The sequence below is a fragment of the Oryctolagus cuniculus genome, chromosome X, assembly GCF_964237555.1.
Source record: "Oryctolagus cuniculus chromosome X, mOryCun1.1, whole genome shotgun sequence".
NCBI lineage: Eukaryota > Metazoa > Chordata > Mammalia > Lagomorpha > Leporidae > Oryctolagus > Oryctolagus cuniculus.
In genome coordinates, this window is record NC_091453.1 from 4,644,281 (window position 1) to 4,662,023 (window position 17,743).

Here is a 17,743-nt window from a genome sequence, read left to right on the forward strand (position 1 = left end):
TTTGAAAGGCAGAGTGAGAGACAGAGATCTTCTATCCACTGATTCACTCCCCAGATGGCCACAATAGCCAGGGCTGGGCCAAGCCGAAGCCAGAAGTTAGGAGCTTCATCTGAGTCTCCCACGCGGGTAACAGGGGCTCAAATGCTTGGGCCATCTTCTGCTGCTTGCCCAGGCATGTTAGCACAGAGCTGGATCAGAGATGGAGCATCCGGGACTTGAACCAGTGCTCATATGGGAGACTGCCTTCACAGGTAGCAGCTTAGACTGTGGAGCTACACTGCTGACCCTTAGAGTCTCAGTTTTTTAAATCATCATTTCCTCCCTCTCATCTAGAGGATGAGTTGGCTGGGATGCTTTCTAGTGTACCATGTTCAAATCCTTGGCATCGTCTTTGTTCCCTCTGCAACAATCCCTGCTAGTCTGTGACAGCTCTCCACCGTGTCCTTCCTCTAGGTTCTTTAAGTCAATGTTGTTTATTGAACATGTCTAGGTTGGCTTTAAAGTGTCTTTTATGCTAATCATAAACATAATTAGTTCAAAGAAGATGTCATTTTTTGCCTTCTTAAGAGGAGTGATTTTTATAAATCTCTGATAAATGCCTGTGTGTAAGTGATTTATGCTAGCTCCTTAATGCCACTTTTCTTTAAGAGTTCATGAGCAGAAATGACTGTGGATCACTTTTCCAATGAGGCCTGAAAAATATATTCACTGATAATATAAAAAAAGAACTCACTAGCAAATGCCCATATAGTGGATACTCTTAAGTAGTTAGGTCTAATTCTCTGTCAGTTGTGAGAACTAGTGACTAAAAACTAGTGCATGGTAATTGTTCCTACATCAAAAGTACTCCAGCCTGGAATACTGTATGAATACTGTATAATTTAGAGTCGGAGCTCATATTCTATAATGCTTTTGATGTTTAATGTTGATAGTTCTTAATTTAGACATTGCTCTTCATTTATTAAAGCACCAAAGTTTTAATTTTAACAGTTAACAAAATATTTTAACTACTTCCTGTATTTAAAACACTGTGTTGTATACATGGCATTGTAAAGTAAATTTCAACCAAATGTCTGTTTAAGGAAAAGCTGTTGAATACCTACAAATATGAGACATTTCACTAGTCACTAGCTCTATGAAAATCAGGAAGATGCAGTTCTTACTGTTGAAGAATTTAGTTTAGCATGGATAATTGAACAACTGTAAGGTTATGTTTTCTACTGTCAGGAGCCTAAAAATAGAGCCGGGAGGAAGTGAATTTGAGAGACTATGATAGTTGAAGTTACCGTGAAATCTTCTTTCCCTTCTATTCAATAAATTCTCCATTGAAGTCTGCTTAGGAAAAATTCATGTCAGTAATAAAGAGGGAAAAAAAAGTATTTTTCAGAGCCACACAAGGACAGCCACAAAGATGGGAAGAGAAATAGAAAGTAGCATTGTTAGCTGATGACAGGCTGAGAACAATAATGTGTAAACCTCTTTTTACCTCTGAGTAATAACGATGAAGTGTAGAACCTTAAAGTGGCACAGCTGAATTTTGATCCAGGGGTCCCAGATCATTTCCTTTAAGACCATCTCATAAGTTTCTGTACTGCAAAAGAAACAGTCAGGAAAGTGAAGAGGCAACTGACAGAATGGGAAAAAATATTTGCAAACTATGCAACTGATAAAGGATTAATAACCAGAATCTACAAAGAGATCAAGAAACTCTACAGCAACAAAACAGGCAACCCACTTAAGAGATGAGCTAAGGACCTTTCAAAAGAGGAAATCCAAATGGCCAACAGACACATGAAAAAATGTTCAGGGTCACTAGCCATCAGGGAAATGCAAATCAAAACCACAATGAGGTTTCACCTCACCCCTGTTAGAATGGCTTACATTCAGAAATCTACCAACAACAGATGCTGGCGAGGATGTGGGGAAAAGGCACACTAACTCACTGTTGGTGGGAATGCAAACTGGTCAAGCCACTATGGAAGTCAGTCTAGAGATTCCTCAGAAAGCTGAATATAACCCTACCACATGACCCAGCCATCCCACTCCTTGGAATTTACCCAAAGGAAATTAAACTGGCAAATAAAAGAGCTGTCTCCACCTTAATGTTTATTGCAGCTCAATTCATAATAGCTAAGACCTGGAATCAACCTAAATGCCCATCAACAGTAGACTGGATAAAGAAATTATGGGATATGTACTCTATAGAATACTACACAGAGGTAAAAAAAAAAATGAAATCTGGTCATTTGCAACAAAATGGAGGAATCTGGAAAACATCATGCTGAGTGAAATAAGCCAGTCACGAAGGGACAGATATCATATGTTCTCCTTGATCTGTAACAACTATCTGAGCACCTAAAAGGAAACCTGTAGAAGTGAAACTGACACTATGAGAAGCAGTGACTTGATCAGCCCTTGTCCTGACTGTCGAGGAACAGCTTACTATTTTATTCTTTTTAGTATTTTCTTTTTCTACTTAATACCATTGGTTGAACTCCAACACACAATTATTCTTAGGTGTTTAAAACAACTGAAAATTGATTCCTGTTAAAAATAAGAGTGGAAATAAGAGAGGGAGGAGACGTACAGTTCAGCACATGCTCACTCGGACTTACCCATAATGGTAAAGCTAGAAACATGCCATGGAACTCCGAATCCTATTAAGTTGGCAGGTACCAATGCCATCTTACTAGTTAAACTGATCAATTTAAGTTCATAACTGATCATAAAGATAGGATTAAGTGTCAAAGGGATCACATAAATGAGACCAGTGTCTGCTAATAATAATTGATAGAATTAAAAAGGAGAGAACGATCCAACATGGGAAGTGGGATACATAGCAGACTCATAGAATGGCAGATGTCCTAAACAGCCCTCTGGCCTCAGAATCAGCCCTTAAGGCATTCAGATCTGGCTAAAAAGCCCAAGAGTTTCTCAGGCATGGAAAGCCAAGATGCTCTGGCAAAAAATGACCTAAATGAAAGGTCTCTGTGAGTGAGATCCCAGTGGAAAGAATGGGCCATCAAAGAAGGAGGTACCATTCTCTGAAGGGAGGAGAGAACTTCCACTTTGAATATGGCCTTCTCTAAATATGATCGGAGTTGGCTAACTCAAGAGGCTTCCATAGCCTTGGCAGCTTGTGACAAAAGCCTTGGGTGATTACTGATGCCATAAATAAGAGTGTCAATTGTTAAATCAACAACGGGAGTCACTGTGTACTAACTCCCCATGTAGGATATCTGTCCTTAATGTGTTATACTATGGGAATTAACGGTAAAACTAGTACTCAAACAGTACTCTATACTTTGTGTTTCTGTGTGGGTGCAAACTGTTGAAATCTTTACTTAGTATATACTAGGTTGATCTTCTGTATATAATGATAATTAAAAATGAATCTTAATGAAGAATGGGATGGGAGAGGGAGTAGGAGATGGGATGGTTTGTGGGTGGGAGGGTGGTTATGGGGGGAAAACATCTGTAATCCAAAAGTTGTACTTTAGAAATTTATATTTATTAAATAAAAGTTTTCTTAAAAAAAAAAAAAGACCATCTCACAATAGGATGCGTAAGAGAAGCTACCCAGACAGTGTAGATCTGGAGTTGGTACACAGGCTGTAGCCTGTGGGCCAAATTTTATAGTTTGCTTGAAACACAGCCACACATCACATATTTTCTATGGATGCTTTTGTGATACAGAAACAGAAGTTGTGATGGAAACTATATGACCCACAAAGCCTGAAATACTAATTACCTGGCCTTTCACAGAAAAAGTTTGCTGATTTCTGAAGTTGAATAAGCCCTAACTGGGGTAATATGATAGAAACAGTATATTTGTCTCTTTGTTCTTCCCTGAAGAATAAAGTTAATGAGCTGGGGGATTTCTACTGAAAATTACATTTCCTTTGATACCACTTGGGTAAATCATTTGTGTGGCTGGGGAGGAAGTTTTGTGTTGGTTACCTCTTTCATGTATCAACTGTTGGAACAAAGAAGTGGAATTTGCTGGGGACTGGGCAGAGGCACACAATCTTTTCACCCTTTGTCCCAAGTCTGGGCTGAATAGCTCTCTTTCTACCCAAAGATGAATGCCAAGAAGAAAACAGTTTTCACAGAAGCTATGAAAAAATTCTTTAGTTTAAGAGAAGGACATTTTCACAAATATGAAGAATAAAATTCTTTGGAGGAGAACATTTGAAATATCTTCCCAATATGATTCAAGTGGTAAGAGGAAATAGTAATAACGTGTTTCAAGTGCCTCTTCTAGGCATTGTACTAGCTATTTTATTTTCATTTCTCTTTAAATCCTCATATCTATAATAGAAGAAATTACTGAATACAAGTGGTAAAAGGGAACGTTTTATGCCTTGTTCCTTCTATTAAGTGTGGCAGCATGCACTTTCTAACCATTCCCTATTCTGCCATTTTTGTTGAGAATGTTCAGATATGTTTTTTGCACATTTTCTCCTAGATTTTAGCATGTCTTTTTATTCTTGTAACTGTTTTTAGCAGAACAGATGTTTTAAATTTTAATGAAGTCCAACTTAATTTTTCCTTTCATCGACCATCTACCAAACTCAAGGTCACATAAATTTTCTAGATTATCTTCTGGAAATTTTACATTTTACATGTAGCTGTGATCTGTGATCCATTTTGAGTTAATTTTTGTGAAAGTTGTAAGGTGTGTCTAGATTCTCTCTTCTGCATACAGATATCAGGCACCATTTATTGGAGAGACTGTGCTTTCTCCGTTGGATTGCCTTTGCTCCTTTATCACAGATCAACTGACTGTATTTGTGTTGAGTGTGTTGTACTCTGTTTTGCTCCAGTGATCCTTTGTGTTTTATTCCTCACCAATACCATGATGTCTCAATTTTCTGTAGCTATATAGTTAATCTTATAGTTGGGAGAATCACTCCTCTGACTTTTGTTATTCTTCAGTATTGAGTTAGCTATTAGGGATCTTTTGCTTTTCCATATAATGTTTAAAATGAGTTTGTCAGTATCCACAAAATAGCCTTGTAGGATTTTGACTGGGATTAACTTGAATCTGTAGATCAAGGTGAGAAGAATTAACATCCTAATAATACTGAATCTTCTAATTCATGGACAGAATATTAATTCATTTATTTGGATCTTCTTTGATTTCTTTCAACAGCCTTCTGTAGTTTTTCATATACAGATCCTACAAATATGTTTTTGCAGTTATACATAAGTATTTTTTTGCAAGTGCTGATATAAATCATGCTGTGTTTTTAATGTCAAGTTCTAGTTGTTCATTGCTGGTATAAAGGAAAGTAATTGACTTCTATATGTTAACCTTGTTTCCTGTGACCTTGCTATAGTTGTTTACTAGTACAAATTTCATTTCTCCTTTCCCAGTCTATACCTTCTGTTTCCTTTTCTTGTCTTTCAGTACAGTGTTGAATACAAATGGTAAGAGGTCAGCTTTGTTCTTCATTCTTGGGTGAAAACCATGCAGTTTTAACCACTAAGTATAATGTTAGCTATAGTTTTTTTTTTGTAGATGTTGTTTTTCATGTTGAGAAAATTCCTGTTTCTAGATTGCCAAGATATTTTTTTTAATCACCAATGGATATTGGATATTGTCAGTGCCTTTATGTGTCCAAAAGATTTTTTTATTGAGTCTGTACTATATGCTACTGTCCTAGATGCTAGGGACACATCAGTGAACAAAACAGCAGAAAGTCTTCGCTTTAGGGAGTTCATGTTCTAGTGTGGGGAACAGATAGTAAACATTAAAAATCGGTTAACTATTTGAAGATGATAAATGCTGTGGAAAGAATAGAAAAAGGGGCATCAGAATGTAAAGAGGGTGTGTGAACAATTTCCAATGGGACAGTCAGGGAAGGTGTCAATCACTGAGCGGCAGTTGAGTTTGCCAAGTAACTATCTGGTAGATAGAGCATTCTGAGCAAAAGTTAGAGCCGGAGCAGTGGCCTTGGAGCGGAAGTAAGCCAAGGAGATTCCAGGAGAAGCCAGCTTAAGGCAATGGAAGATGAGTCAAAGAAGAAACAGGGGGCTTCAGGTAGGATTTTTGCTTTTGCTCTGTGAAAATTGAGGGGCCACTGGCGACTTTCCGTCAGAAGTGTCTAATGTTTTCTAACAGGATTACGCTGATGTGAACAGCTGCCGAATGGCAAGGGTAGAGAGCAGCCTGGGGTCTAGCGCAGAAATGAGGCCAGAAATGATGGTGTCTGCAGGCGTGATTACAGCAGAGTGGGTTCTTGTTGGTTCATAAAGGAAAGAGGAGTGAAGCGCAACACCAAGGCTTGTGTGTAAACCAAAGGAAAGATGATGCCATCAGCTGAGACTGGTAAAACTTTGGGAGGAGCAGGTCCTGTTTTTTTTGTTGTGCTGGAGAGGCGGGAGAGGGAGGAATGCGGAGTTCAGCCTTGTCTCGTTAGGTTGGTGATGTCTGTGAGGCATCCGAGCGGGAAGGGCAGCTAGGCGGCTGCCTCTACAAGTTTGACGTTTGGGAAAGAAGTCTGAGCTGCAGAGACATTGGTGTTGGCAGCACATAGCCAATATTTCAAGCCAGAAAGTAAACACATACATACTTACAAGTGGGATAAGTACTGTGAAGAAAGAGGGGCCAAGGGAGGCCAGAGTTGTTGGGTGGGAAGGTATTTTCACAAACGATGGCCAGAGACGTTCTCTCTGAGGAAGGGCCACGTGCTTTCTCTCAGAGAAAGAGAGAAGGGAGAAGAAGGTGAGAGCACTTGGTGGAAATTGGCAGTGCACCAATCCTGAGGGCCTCCTAGCAGAGCAGAGCACTGGGTGGCAGAGCTGCTTGCGCTCCAAGGGGTGGGCTTCAGCCCCTGCCCCTGCCTGACACGCAGCCTGAGGCCATGGCTCTCTCATTGGCTTCCTGTCCTCTAATGAACATTTCCAGTTTCTTCGCAAAGCCAAGTAAATTGGTTAGAATGCAGATTTCGTGTAACTACTACACAGTGCGACTACTTTAGAGGCAATCCTACAAACTGGAAAATCTGTAAAACCCAGAGTCACAACTTGGGGTGACAAGGGCAGCTGCAGGCTTTTCGTCTGTGTGTGGGACACATCAGCAGCATCACTCTGAGGGGACAGCCTTTCGCTTCAGCACCTTTGCCCCAGCCAGAGGCCTCCTCCACGACAGGTCAAGCAGTAGGAAGGATGGGTCATTTCATATTGCAGGAACCAGGCGAGTCACTGTTACAGTGACTTTGATTTCTAGCAATTCCTTTTAGTTCTTCTTTCAGAGTTGTATAAGCTTATATTACTCATATGTCCTTGAATTTTGTCATCTTTTTTATTAGAACCTAGTAGAACATAGTAATCATAGTTACTTAAATTTCCTATCTGATAATTCCCAAATCTGTGCCATATTTGAGTTTGATCCTGAGGCTAATTTTGCTTATTCAGACTATGTTTTTTCTTGCCCTTTTGCTTGCCTTGTAATTATATATGTGTGTGTGTGTGTGTTTAATGTGACAGACAAGTAGACAGAAACAGGCATAGATCTCCCTGCCTCTGGTTCACTCCCCAAATGCCTGCAGCAGCTGAGGTTGGAGCAGGCCAAAGCCAAAAGCCAGGAATTCAGTCTGATGTTGGTAGCAAGTACCCAGCTGCTTGTGTTATCATTTGCTGCTTCATAGGGTCTTTGTTAGCAGGAAGCTGGAATTGGGAGTGGAGCCAGGACTTGAACCTGCGCGTTCCCGTATGGGATACAGGTGAACCAATCAGTGACTACTACTTCTTCCTCTTTTTTTTTCTCTTTTCTTTTCTTTTTTTTTTTTTTTTAAGATTTATTTATTTATTTGAAAGGCAGAGATACAGAGAGAGAAGGGGAGAGAGTGAGATCGATCAATCTTCCATCCGCTGGTTCACTTCCCAAATGGCTGCTGGGCCAGGCTGAAGCCAGGGGCTTCTTTCAGGTCTACCATGTGGGTGCAGGGGCCCCAAAGACTTGGGCCATCTTCCACTGCTTTCCCAGGTGCATTAGCAGAGAGCTGGGTCAGAAATGGAGCAGCCAGGACTTTAACCAGCACTCATATGAGATGCCAACACTGCAGGTGGAGGCTTACCCTTATTTGCCACAGTGCTGGCCCCACCCCAAGCGGCTTCTTAACCACCAGATCAAATGCCTACTCTACTATCTTTTTTTAAAAAAGCTGTATATGATGTGTTGGGTAATAGGAACTGAGGTAAATAGGCCTTTAGTGTAAGGTTTTATGTTAGTTTGGCTATGAGCTGGATCATCTTTAATGTTTGCTGTAGGTTTAGGTGTTTGGAAGCTTCAGTTTCTTCTAGTGCCTTTGTTTTTTCTTTATTTTTTTCTACCCTTTTGTCTTTGGGTTTCCCTAAGAACTCCTTTTTTAAATAAAGTCTGTGTCTTGCAACTCATTGAGTGCAATCCACTGTTCTTGCACTAAAGCCCTGTTGAAATGGTTGAAGGGTATGAAGAAGGGAAAATATGGTATAATTTTAGGCTTTTGTTTGGTCTAAATGCTTAGCTATAACCTCCTCCCCCACCCCCTTTTTTTCCCTACTTGTTTAGTGAAGCAGGAAGGCCAGAGGGCCTGTTTCTGGCTAATTCCTCCTCTCCTAGGACTTGTGAACCTCCGGTAAATTTTCCCTTGGAGTATTGGCCTTTGTTAATAAGAACATGCTGGGCTTTTTCCCCCCTAAACCTTTACTTTTCCTTTGGCTACATTTCAAAATTACTTGCCCCTTCTCCTACCCGAAATAAGAGATTTTTTGCGGGGTTGGGGGTGGATCTTACCCCTGGGTGTATTTCAGAATGGTTACTTTGCCTTTCCTCTTCTGGAGCTTTCTCTTGTATCTTCCCAGTCAGAGCCTGGTGAGAGTCCACTGTGGAAAGCTTGCTTTCTCATTGGGTCCCCAGGAGTTCTCATTCACAAGCTAGTCTCACTTAGCGTTTGTCAAAATTATCATTTACATTTTCTTACTAGTGTATAACTCCACTTTTGTCTGCTTCAGGTAAGCTGATTGTGGATGTGGTTCCTGGATTTGCCTGTCTCTCTCGTTTCAAGAGACCCCATGACCTCAGTTCACCAATGGATCTAAGAAAAAAAAATGCTGATTTTTAAATTTATAGGGTTTTTTCTTATTTTGAGGTCAAAGATGATGGATATCCAAGTACTACTACAGTGTCCGAGGTGAAGCTGAAGTCCTACGTTTATATTTTAAAATTGGAAATATCTTGTTCACTTTAAACTTTCCTATGATCCATTTGCTTAGCTGAGATGACTCATTCTCAGTCATTTTCATCCTTTTAAATCTTAGATTTCTGTATGCTCATGTGCTTAGCAAGAAGTTTTTCAGAACAAAATATTTGAAAAACTTAAGAACCTTATGTAGTTGTTGAAAATTGCCAATGACTTTACCCTAAATTAGCCAGAATGATTACACCTAATGATTATTCCCCCTCTAGTACAGTTTTTGTTATATCAGATACTTTATACAAACCATGTTGAAGTCATTGTGAGGAGTCTTTTCTTCACTTATTATCTCACCCCACTTGTTTTTGGAGAAGGAACTCAGTTTTCTAAAGCATTTTGAAGTCTCTAGAGGCTAAGCACAGTTTAAATTTGAGAAACTAATGAGAATAAGTGCAGAACTCTTATGCTGCCAATAGCTTATTTTCAATTAACCTTGAAGAATATATTAATTATAAGCTATAGATCTTGGTGACTTTAACTTTTTTTTTTTAAATAAAACAACTTTTAAATACAAAGGTTTGAAAATACAAAAATATTTAGATAAATTATAAATGTAATGTGTACAAACCATGGCTGTTTTCTTTTGTAAATGATAAAATTTTAAAACAGTCCTGCTTTACTGTAACATTAGCAAAGCTACATAAAATTGATAGCTGTAGTATCAAATTAAGTTGTCCAGAGAGATTAAACTTCTCAATGGATTGATTGCATTTGTTATATATTAATGTTAGCCATCGCAAAACACACCGAACACCGGAGTAAGGGAAAGGATTTATTGGGGAACACCCTACAGACCGGAGTGAAGGGGCGGTGAAGGAAAAAGAGAGAAAGAGACTATAAGAGAGAAACAGAGAGGAGAGGAGCTAGCAAGGAGAGAAGATAGAGCAGAGAAGAGGAGAGAGGAGAGCAGAGCCAAGAGACCAGAGGAGGAGGCTAGAGAGAGGAACCGAGAGAGAGCAGGAGAGAAGGGCCAAGAGCCAAGAGACCAGAGGAGGAGGCTGGAGAGAGAGAGCACGTGTTCAGGAACAGGCCCTTTTAAAACTTTGCCTGAGGGCGGGCAGGGAAGCAGGAGCAGCGAATCCCATTAGGATGGGGGTGGAGCCTGGCTCAGGTAGCTGGGCCATGCGGCAATCTGGCTAAAACTGCCTAAAACTGCGGCAGTTTCCTAACATTCCCCCTTTTGTTTTTTATAAAGCAGGATTTGTATGGGATTACATTAGTCCCAAAAGTCCTGGAGGGGTAGAGGGACGATGATCTGTCTTTAGAGCTACTTCCTGCTGACATGGGGCGACGAGGTACTCTTTGCTGGCATGGGGCAATGTCTCAAGCCGCTGTCTCCTGGATGGGGAGCCGAGTATATCCTTGTAGCAGCATTTGGTTGACTGCCTGGTTGCTGAAGGCCTTCGTTTGTTCCATTATCACCTGCTGTAAACACTTAAGACACTGTAGTATAAAAGACAGGGTGAGAATAGTAACCAATGATCCTAAGAGTAGCATTAACCATGTAATGAGAGGATTTTATAGAGAGGAATGGAGGGGGGTCTCTGGACCCTTGTGGGGCAGTTTGATGGATGTGGCTTAAAGCTGATTCCAGCCAAGACTGGAGAGAGGCCACTTAACTTTTGCAGGTAGAGGGGTTTGTCTGTAGAGAAATTTTGAACAATTATATAACATTAAGTGGGGGAGAGGACCATCAGTACACACAGGTTGGGAGTAGAGCCATTGGTGGTAGAGTAGAGGTTATGATTACAAAGGAATAAGGCTCAAGTGGGCTAGATACAGAGGACAAGAGTTGTTAGAGAACCTAAGAAAGGTGCTGTCTAAGCTACAACTAAGTTTTCTGATTGAGAGGCAAATAGAACCTGACAGAAGGGGCTTGGTAATAGGTGGGCTTTAAAGCCTTGTAAATTATGAGGCCCAGACTCATCTATCTCTTCATATAGCCTACATCCTAAGGGTGGTGTGAACCTCCTTGGGGAAGGCACCCTGTTGGCTTCCATTACCTAGCTGGCCTGGGAGGAGATCTGGCCAGGTAAAGGCAAGTGGCATCTCTAATAGGAAATTTACAGTTCTGCCTGCAGTGTTACTGACCCTACTTGGCCATTTCCTCAGTTGCAGTGGTCACTTTGAAAGCTGGGCTGAGTGAAGGGCTTTTCAGCTTAGAGCCAATAAGATCTGTGGCTCTGACCTGGGCGTCCTTCGACTCCAGGGCAGGTCCATTTCCAGTGATCCAACTCTTGGCTAGCAGAGCTGCCAGGGCTCTTCACAAGCTGACTTCTGCTGAAGCCCAGGCTTGCCACGTTGAAAGCCACTGCAGTGGACTGGCCTGTTGGGTCTCCCTGAGGGCAGATCACTGTACAGAACAGCCATTAATAGGCCTGCCACCCATTGCTTCTGATGCCTAGCTTTCTTTTCCTCCTGGTTTTTGTTAAAGCAGACCAGAGGATGCAAGTCAAGGGGGTGCTCAAGTCCCATCTCTAATCTTCAGTGGCCTAAACTAGAAGTCTATAGCGTGACTTTAACTTAATAGGATTACTTTCAGAATCTGTGAGATAGAGGATAATTTGGCTAAAACGTATTATTTAGGCAACTGAGAAAGTACTGTGTGTACTTTAAAGTCTTATAATTTGATCACTTGCTAAAAGTTTGCATTGGGGGAGGCCTCTGTGCTTATCTTGGCTAACAGTTGTAGCCAACCTTCGGCTGTTAAGACACTGTAAATTTCATTAACCTTGCCCCTTTATGTTTTATTTTTCTCAATGAATCTACTGTGAGGAACAGCCAGTAAACAACGAAGCAAATTAACTGCGTGGTGTATAAGATTGCATAGTCATCAGCAAATTCATACCATGTTTACCTCAAGAAATATTTTCCTTTTTTAATTTTCCCAGTTGTTTAAAATGAATCTTTGAGGATTGAAGACTTTTTATGTATAGAGGGAGAATTAAGATTTAAAAATTTAAAAAAATCATTATAATTTTAATATACTAAGTAAGATATATTTTTAGAATGAGTTGCTGTGTTGAAAGGATTGGTTGAAAATAATTGTTTTTTGCCATGTAATAATCAATTAGCTGTGGTTCACCTTAAGGTAAGATCTATTTGTCTAGCATGCTCTGAATTAAAGGCAGAAACCTTTCACTGTGCTTTTGTTTAGAGACCTTTCTTCACAATATAATCTTGTTTTCTTCCCCTGGAGTTCTCTGCTGCTGCCACGTGGATGCCTGAGGTAGCCCACGATGGCACCAGTCTCAAACTATGCCATCAGTTCCTTTGCCTGCTGCCTGCTAACTGCACTGTCTGCCTTTTATTTCCTTGAATCCCATGAGTTCTTCCCCCTTCAAGTCTGTGTACTGGCTACTTCCTTCACGTGTAGCACTTTGCCCACCCTTTGCTTGGGCGACTCTGTCTAGTAGTCTGGTCTGAGTTCCCTCATTCCCTATCAGTGCCCCATATTTTTCCCCCCGGCACTTATTTAAATTTGCAATTATATATTCACTTGCTCACTTAGCCTTTTTCCTGCATCCTAAGATACACATCCCTGCCCCTTTCCAATATTTCTGAAATTAGGATGTGCCTTACATTGGATACCTTGATTCCTTTCTGAGTGGTAAGTAAAATAAGGGTTTATTATCAGTTATGTTTTAGATTTAAGAACATATCCTACTTTTAATTGTCTGTTTCCCCTACAGGTGATTGTGAGGTACACAAATAAAGGAATCCTGTTTTGCTCACCAGTAGGAACCACTGCCCATACAGTACCTGGCCCTAATAGGCACTGAATAAGTAATGGTTGAACGAATATAGTTATTTGGGAGATGTTGGCCCTAATTCTTCTGAAGATGAATCAGTTGATATATGAGTATGAATTGTTAATTCAGTTTCTGTGTTTGAGTCACTATTTTTGGAGATTGCTTTATTCTGGAACTGAAGGAGACCTTTAGATTTGCCTGTTTTGTTCCAGCATTTATGTAACTCATCCTGTTATAGATATGTGTATGTTCTTCTTTAGGAATACTGGCTCATATTTAGGAAAACGAGTCCCCATGAGCTTTTACCCGCTATCAACATTTTTCTAATCATTAGGGGTAAGGACTGAGGAAGGTACCCCATAGGAGGAAACTTTTAGATAGTTTTTGACTCCTTTTTAGTTTTACTTTGTGCTCCAAAGAGTGTAGTCACTTGGAGTACTCACTTTACTTCTTTTGAGTGAAAAAAAAGGTGAACAGGCACAATAAATGACTGAAGTGCCTTAGGCCAACTCTTGGACAAGGATCAAGCCTATCTAAAACTGGAGGATAAGTGTGGCCCTCAGTCCTTTCTATTTTCCAGTTTCTGCTCCTGGACTGCAGTTGAGTCAGCCTGGAATGAGCAGTTTGCCTTTCACTGTAGCACTCAGCAGTCTGGTTGTGAAAATATCTGCTCTGACCGGTCTTTCCCAATCTCTCCCATGCTCTTCTGGGTCCTGCAAATTGTGTTTGTGTCTGTGACCACACTCTGGTAGCTGGTACATGTGGACCATGTACTGCGAAAGAAAAAAAATTAAACAAGTGAGAGGAAGAACCCAGTTGTCAAATAGATGGCCTTGATGTAGAGATGCACTTGCTGGAAGTTGAAATAATGAAGTTGAAGTATGGCATTGAAGGATACTGTGAGGTGAAAGGAAACGTGAGGAGGCTTGCTGCAAACCTGCACACCCACAGTATCCAATTCAGGTCTTTGAGGTGGCCATCCCGTTGGTCCAGTGATACTTCTGTGTATTCAGCCTGAGTGCAGCTTACACTGGTAAACAAGACCCCCACCCACGACAGGAAGACTGTCTCTGCTCTCGTCCAATGGAGAAAAGTATCTTCATTTGGTGTGTCCTTGGTATCTTGCCTTGGACATCATTGAGTTATTCTGGGTCTTATTTAAGAGCATTAAATAAGGAGATCCTTATCGTGATGCAGATGATCTGCAGATATCCTCCAGTAACTCCTCATCCATTGTTCCTCACTCTACCATATCTCTCTCTGAGGACAAGCTGAAGTTTGTAGAAAGAAACAATTCTTACTGCGGTTACTGGTTACTGCAAGTAAGGAAGTGAGCAAAACTGTGCCAGTTGCCATACACAGCTAAATCAAATGGGGCAGACAGGAAGTGCCAACTTTGAGGCCTATAACATTTTGACTTCCCTGCTGATAAGCAGAGTTCAGCTATAGGACAGTCACCATTGCAGACCAGCAGCCTCCTGCAGAGCCAGCAGTAGCCTGATGACCAAGAGATTGAGATGCAGGCTTGAAAGCAGTAGGATTTTGCACAGTTGTTAAAGAGAAGGTAGGCACATTGGAATGTGTACCTTTGCTCCAGTGGAGGTATGTCACTTAACAACCTTAGTCATGAGACTTAGCAGACATAAGGATGTTATGCTACCAGGATTCCTTTGGGGGTGTCTGGGATAGGAGGGTGGAGAGAGAGGGTTTAAAGGAAATACATGTTGGTATTTTAATTGGTGACTCAAAGAACTTAAATTCCAAGTAAAAGTTTTAAGTAATGTATTTATAAGGGATTTCTCTGTCCCATACTCCCTAGAATGGTTCAGTGTATGTGGAAGTGATGTTTGCCACTTATTGATACAAGTGGATACAGAATAAGCTCATAGATTTTAAAATGCATACATAGTGTTCAAATTTGAGCCTTTCTCATAAATTGTGTTCTGTGTACCAAAATGATGTTTACATTACATAATTCTTGCTGTAAAAATAAAGTACAATTTTTTCCCCTGAAATGTTCCTCCTTCCCATATATCCTATTGTAGATACTGTTTTTTTTCTATTATGACTGGTTTGCTTTTCTCTTTCAGTAGTGATGCTACTGCTGACATAAGTGTTTTTCTTTTTCTGAAATATAATCATTGATGCTTGAAAGATAGCATCTTAGTATTGTCAGCATCACTCATTAATGTGAGAAACTTACATGCTTAGAACTGGACTATTAAATGTGCTTGCATGAGTTTGGCAGTAACTGATAGTTCTTGGCTTTGTTCTGCTTAATACACATTAATTCAGACCTTGTATTCAGCTCTGAGTTTGGCAGCCTATCTTTTGGGGTGACTGAATTTTGTGATGTTTGCACTAAGATTTTATGTGGAAAGCAGGAGAGATTTAAAGAGGTTTGAGTAGTACCCATGTAACTAATTGAAAATGTATAAAAGAAATCTAAGTTTCATCTAATGCTCATCACAGATGATTGGCAAAAATGTTGAACATCATGATTTTATTCTGTATAGCAGATACATAAACTGCTTTGTACAATGCAAAACATTAATTTTCTTAACACTTGATTTTTTTTAAAAAAATTATTTTTTTTATTTACTTGAAAGGCAGAGTTACAGAGAGGCAGAGAGAGAGAGAATCTTCTGTCTGCCTGCTGGTTCACTCCCCAAATGACCGCCAACAGCCAGGAGCCAGGAGCTTCCTCCGAGTCTTCCCATGTGGGTGCAGGGGCCCAAGGACTTGGGCCATCTTCTGCTTTCCCAGGCCACAGCAGAGAGCTGGAACGGAAGTGGAGCAGCCCGGTCTCAAACTGGCACACCACAGCTCCAGCCCCAGCACTTGATGTTAAATTACTGTTATGTTCAAATTCATTGTATGCAATGCAGAACTAGTCTACCATATCGTAAGTTCTGTAGAGTGTTCTTTATTCAGTATACTTTTGAGAGAGCAACCTGCATATCTGTCTGCTCTGAGATGCTGCCTGCACTGATCTTTCCTAGTCTTGGTATATCTTAGGCAAAATATCTTAGCATCAGAATTTTAGAAATGGAATTACAGCAGCTACAGTATTTCAGTTTTAGCATCTTTTCAGTTTTCAGGTTTCAGTATTAGCATCTTTTATTATGTGTAGCAGGGTCACAGATATAACCACTCTTTCAGATATGCAAAAAGAAAAACATAGCTTCGTTTTTTTGTTTGTTTGTTTGTTTTTCTTTAAGCTGATCTACTCTTCTTCAGAAGCTTCATCCCACCCATAGGGCACTGGGGGAAGGAGAAGACAGGGACAAGTTAACCCACCAATCCTCACAGCATCTTGCTTTGACAATTTCAACAGCCTCATCTGGAAAACTCAGTCTCTTAGTTAAATGATCAGTCTTTCAGAAAGTATCTTTTCACAACGATGTTGTGAGAGTGAGGAATAATCACTGATATTTACTAATGGGTTGTGTGTACCTATTGGATTAACATTTTGCATTTGCATCTATGATCAACTTGGAGTTCATTTTTGTAGAGTCTATGAGATACAGGCTAAAGGTCATTTCCCCCTACCCTCAATGGGTCTCCCATTGATGTCTAGTTGTTGCAACACAATTCCTTGAAGGGTCTGTCTTCCTTCTTTTGAGTTCCTTTTGCAGTAAAAAATCAGGTGGGCAGTTTGGTGTGACTCCATTTCTGGACTGTCTGTTCCTATCCTAATTTCTGGAAGAGATTATATAGGATTGCTGTTAATTATTTTTAAAGTATTTGGTAGAATTCTCCAGTGAACCCATCTGAGCCTGCATTCTTAGATTGGAAACTACGTAATTACATGTTTGATTTATTTAATAATGATATGACTATTTGTTTATTTCATCTTGCTTGAGCCCATGGTAGTTTAGTTTTTAAGGAACTAAAGTTATCAAGTTTGTGAGTGTAAAGTTTGTAGTATTCCCTTATTTCCTTTAATGGCTTCAGAATCAATAGGGAATCTTCTCTCTTTCATTCCAATAGTGTTGATTTTTGCCTTTTTAAAAATCTATATCAATCTTGCTAGAAGTTTATCAGTTTTATTGAAGTTTTTGAGGACTCAACTTTCTGCTTAGTTGGTTTTTTCAGTTGATTTTGTTTTAAATTTCATTGATTCCTACTTTTATCTTTTGTTCCTTCTTCTTGAGTTGTATTTATTTTCTTTTTCTAGTCCTGAGGTAAAAATTTAGCTTGTTGATTTTAGACCTTTCTTCTTTTCTAATGTAACCATTAGTGCTATGAATTTCCCTTTTCACTATTGCTTTAGCTGGTTTCTACATATTTTGCTACATGGGATGCTGGCACTGCTCTGCCACAGCTCCAGCCCCAATATATTTTTTAAAGATTTAGTTATTTATTTGAAATTTACACAGAGAAAGAAGGAGAGGCAGAGAGAGAGAGAAGGAAGTCTTCTATCCACTGGTTTACTCCCCAATTCGCCACAACGGCCGGAGCTACGCTGATTCAAAGCCAGGGGCCCCAAGGACTTGCTTGGGCCATCTTCTACTACTTTCCCAGGCCATAGCAGAGAGCTAGATTGAAAGTGAAGCAGCCAGGACTCAAACAGGTGCTCATATGGGATGCCGGCACTGCAGGGGGTGGCTTACCTGCTACGCCACAGTACCAGCCCCTATATTGTTTCTTAATATATTAGTTTATATTGTATTCCTAGTCAGTGATGGCAGGTATTACAATGTAAATATGTAACTTACAATCTACTGTTATTGATGTTTTACCACT

At 40.2% G+C, this 17,743-nt stretch overlaps 1 protein-coding gene and 1 pseudogene across 14 annotated transcripts in view; both read left to right on the forward strand.

The window, feature by feature from the left end:
* CDKL5 (cyclin dependent kinase like 5) overlaps nt 1-17,743 on the forward strand; it is a 221,810-nt gene that overhangs the window by 84,288 nt on the left and 119,779 nt on the right. The gene's annotated exons all lie outside the window — the stretch shown is intronic.
* Nucleotides 6,010-15,834, forward strand: LOC138847680 (gap junction alpha-1 protein-like; annotated as a pseudogene).